Below are 5,002 nucleotides of genomic sequence, written 5' to 3'. Positions count from 1 at the left end.
AGAAGGCGCTCACTGGCAGGCCGAAGCCGCGCAAGAAGTGCGAGCGGAAGACCACCCGCTCGCCCTCCTGCGGCCTCGGCGAGATTTCCTTCGCCGGCGCGAGGCGGACCTCCACTTTGTCCGCGCCGGGCAGCCGCCGCGTGTCACGGAGGAAGTCGACGTGGTCGTCATGGACGATGGAGCCGTCCCAATCCCCGCCGAGCTGCTCTACGTGGGGAGGCATGGCGAGAGCTAGCACGGCGGCGGAGGAGCGTGCGGTGGAAGAACGCGACGGCGAGGCGCTGTCGCGAGAACGAGCGAGGGAAGAAGACGGTGGAAGTAGGAGGAGCGTGCGAGGGCCTGCCGCCCTCCACCTCCCCCTACTTATAGCCTCACGAGGCCGAAGAGGCCGGACGTGGGGGGGACGTGGGATTAACTGCGCCTACTCCCCCCACGTCTCGCGATTATAGCGCATAAATGCGAGCCGAAACTGCCGCACGGAACGTGCGGGCGGTTTCGAGATACAAAGGATCCGCGCCTGGGCCAGGGCGCGGACGTGGCGGGCCCCCTCCCAGCGGCGACGTCCCGTCACGCGCGTGGGCTGGCAGGCTTTCTGGCCACGTGGTTCGCCGACGGCCCGTGGCCGGCCCGCGGCCCGGTGCACGTGCCTGCGGGTTCCCGCCCTCCGACTCCAGAAGATTTCGACTCAGGCGGCGCGCCTGACCAAGGCCGGCTCCCAGCTGCCGGCTTGTCAAGATAGGAAGCTGATCGAGCTTCTCAACCCCTACTCCACCTCGAAGCCCAATCAGCTTCGGGGACTACTGTCGGAGTAAATGGCCACGGGTAGCCCCACCGACTACCCCTGGTTCTTCAGAAAAATTATCAGGCCTTTGGACCTTCAAGCACTCCAAGCATTTGGGCCGCCTTCCCTGGCCGGCTACCTCTGAAGCCGACTCCCAGAAGGCGACCCAGCCTCGAGCAACCTCTCCCCAGGACGACTACGGGGTGGCCGACTCCAAGAAGCCGGCCAAGAAGGACGCCGGCTCCTAGCAGCCGGCCGAGACCACAACCACCAAAGCTGTTCCCACATAACGGCGACACGACGGGGTGTGGCCACAGTGCGGCCCACTACCCCCGAAGCCCGAGGCGGGCATGGCTACAGGAGGCCGTACGGGACGGCCGTCTCCCGTGCGGCTCGGCACTGTAGCCATGCTAGCCTCGACGTCATCCACGACCAACTCCTGTACGGCCCAAGGACTGCGGGGCCCTTCAGCCAGAGAGAGGCGTGAAGGCGGCCCGGCCTTTCCCAGTCGGCCAAGAGCATAGCCGGCCTCCGGAAGCCGGCTACTCCCTTCCTCGAAGCAGGAGCCCCATTAAGGAGACAAGATGAGGTAAGGCTATAGTGATAGCCCCCGAGGCGGCCCACTGTAGCCACGCTTACCTCGCTAAAGCCCTCGTCATCACAGGCGAGGCTACAGTAAGCAGCCGTCGACAAGACCCTAGGCGGTGGGGCCGGCCTGTCGACCAAGTAGCTGGCAGCCGGTGGGGCCCGGTAGCCGGCGGAGAAGCCGACAAGCGTAGACGCTGACGGCTGGGACCAGCTCCCAGTCGGATTACCATTGTACCCCCGGGGGTAGGCCTATATAAACCCCCCGGAGCACCCATGCAAAGGGTTCGCACCTAAGCATAGTTGGCCTCTGAACATAGAGTTGCCTTCTAAGCATAGCACACACACCATAGATAGAGAGAAGCAAGAGCTAGCCTTGTTCTTCTTCTCCCTTGATCTCAACAGCTCTAGGAGCGATTGTAGCTACCTTTTATCGATCTAGTGATCATGCGGAGACCCCGCAGAGCAGGACTAGGGGTGTTATCTCCACGGAGAGCCCCGAACCTGGGTAAGATTCGCCGGCGTGCATGTCTTCGCCTCATCCCGTTTCCGGGCACCGGCGACATTTTATTGGCTCCCACAATGATAAGCCATCCCTTGGCATATGTCGCACCAACCACCCGACAGGTCATCTTGATGCCCAAATCTCTGTTGCAAGAGGGCTAGTTGCTGTTATCTGCTGGTTCTTAACAGAACTTGGAGATTTGTCATTTTTGTATCATTTAATATGTGCATCTTATGGGCATGAGCTCTACATGTGTTTTGTTGTATGCCATGCCATATTTCCATTGGTGTATGTCATGTATTTTTGTGATCTCTGTGGTGACTAGCACAAGCATGCAAACTAGGCTCCGTAATGTTTCTGATTTCAGGGACTTAGTGTTTTCTCCAAGTCTTTGTCTGCTGTTATTTTGTTGCCATGTAAACTTGATGCTACAGAGAGATACATGCATATTTTGGAGATGTTCAGTAAGGATGTTTTGTAGCTATTGTTGTAATTGATCCGTTCCTGCACTTGTTTGCAATTATGGAGTACCATAGCATGAGTCAATCTTGCTCTACTTTTGCTATAAAATATTTCTGGCAGATTCTTAACATGATATGCAATTTTGCCAAGCTTATTGTAGTTGATCCATACATGCTATGCTTTTGTTCTTGCCATGGATAGCTTCATAAACATGCCATCTTTCCGTAGGTATGCTATTTTTGTCATGCATTGCCTTGTGGTGAGTGCATCAAGCTCACCAACATGCCTTCATATTATTATTTCTGCCATGCTCTGTTTTCTGCCAAGTCTGAAACCTGATAACGAAACTTGCTATGTTTACATGCTTGCCATCATATCTTCTGATCCTTTTTAGCTTATGGTCAGTAAGGGACTTTTGTCATATGCATTTAGTAGAATACTTCCATGCCTTGTTTTGCCATGTTAAGTTCCTGTAGCATGTTGATTTCATGCTCCGAACATTGCTACCTGATACTGTTTCAGACGTCCAGTAATTTCACCAAGTCGGTGAACCTGTTATCTTTTGCACTTTTGCCATGCTTGTTTGAGCTTGTTATGTTGTGAACTAGCCGTAGCTCAGTGTTCATCTTTTGTCAAGCATCTCCTGTAGATTACTCCCATATGCTTTGTTGCTATGTTGAAGTGCTGTAGCATTGTTACTTGTTGCATTCTAAGTGCTATCATGCTGTTAATCATAGATTCGTGTCATTCTTGTTTTGCTTGCCATTTGCAAACCGTGCATCCGTTTCCGGTGAAATTTATATCGATTTCGACCGAAATCATCTCATTTTTCCAATGGCATGCTTGGTTTGCCAATTTACTGCCTTGTTCATCATTTTCCTCCCGGAGCACGCATATGCATCGCTTATCATATCTCGCATATCATACATGTTTTGCATCATGTTGCTTGTGCATTTCTCGTGATTGATTGTGGTTCCGTTGCTTGTGTTCTTGTCTTGGGTAGAGCCGGGAGACGAGTTCGTGAACGAGGAACCTGTTGAGTACGCTTACGAGGATCAAGCTTTCGACAACTCTGAGAACCTTGCAGGCAAGATGACCACCCCTCGAAATCACTTCTATCTTTGCTTTGCTAGTTGTTCGCTCTATTGCCATGCTGCGCTACCTATCACTTGCTATATCATGCCTCCCATATTGCCATGTCAGCCTCTAACCATCCTTTCCTAGCAAACCGTTGTTTGGCTAAGTTACCGCTTTTGCTCAGCCCCTCTTATAGCGTTGCTAGTTGCAGGTGAAGTTGAAGTTTGTTCCATGTTGGAACATGGATATGTTGGGATATCACAATATATCTTATTTAATTAATGCATCTATATATATTTGGTAAAGGGTGGAAGGCTCGGCCTTATGCCTGGTGTTTTGTTCCACTCTTGCCGCCCTAGTTTCTGTCATACCGGGATTATGTTCCTTGAGTTTGCGTTCCTTGCGCGGTTGGGTGATTTATGGGACCCCCTTGACAGTTCGCCTTGAATAAAACTCCTCCAGCAAGGCCCAACCTTGGTTTTACCATTTGCCACCTAAGCCTTTTTCCCCCGGGTTTTCGCGAGCCCGAGGGTCATCTTTATTTTAAACCCCGGGACCAGTGCTCCTTCGAGTGCTGGTCCAAACCGAGCGATGTCCGGCGCCCCCTGGGCAACCAGGGTCTATGCCAACCCGACGTCTGGCTCATCCGTTGTGCCCTGAGAATGAGATATGTGTAGCTCCTATCGGGATTTGTCGACACATTCGGGGGCTTTGCTGGTCTTGTTTTACCATTGTCGAAATGTCTTGTAAACCGGGATTCCGAGACTGATCGGGTCTTTCCGGGAGAAGGTTTATCCTTCGTTGACCGTGAGAGCTTATGATGGGCTAAGTTGGGACACCCCTGCAGGGTTTTATCTTTCGAAAGCCGTGCCCGCGGTTATGAGGCAGATGGGAATTTGTTAATGTCCGGTTGTAGAGAACTTGTCACTTGACCCAATTAAAATGCATCAACTGTGTGTGTAGCCGTGATGGTCTCTTCTCGGCGGAGTCCAGGAAGTGAACACGGTTTGAGTTATGAATGACGTAAGTAGGAGTTCAGGATCACTTCTTGGTCATTGCTAGATGACGACCGTTCCGTTGCTTCTCTTCTCGCTCTCTTTTGCGTATGTTAGCCACCATATATGCTTTTGCCGCTGCAGCTCCACCTCATTACACCATCCTTCCCTATAAGCTTAAATAGTTTTGATCTCGTGGGTGTGAGATTGCTGAGTCCTCGTGACTCACATATTCTACCAAAACAGTTGCAGGTGCCGACGATGCCAGTGCAGATGATGGGATCGATCTCAAGTGGGAGTTCGATGAGGAACGTGGTCGTTACTATGTGTCTTTTCCAGATGATCAGTAGTGGAGCCCAGTTGGGACGATCGGGGATCTAGCATTTGGGGTTATCTTATTTTCATCTGGATCTTGACCGTAGTCGGTCTATATGTTTGTATTTTGGATGATGTATGAATTATATTCATGTATTGTGTGAAGTGGCGATTGTAAGCCAACTCTTTATCCCATTCTTGTTCATTACATGGGATTGTGTGAAGATGACCCTTCTTGCGACAAAACCACTATGCGGTTATGCCTCTAAGTCGTGCCTCGAC

This window comes from Aegilops tauschii, chromosome 6, assembly GCF_002575655.3.
Source record: "Aegilops tauschii subsp. strangulata cultivar AL8/78 chromosome 6, Aet v6.0, whole genome shotgun sequence".
NCBI lineage: Eukaryota > Viridiplantae > Streptophyta > Magnoliopsida > Poales > Poaceae > Aegilops > Aegilops tauschii.
The sequence above is the reverse complement of the archived record's forward strand: the minus strand, read 5'-3'. Positions refer to the sequence as shown.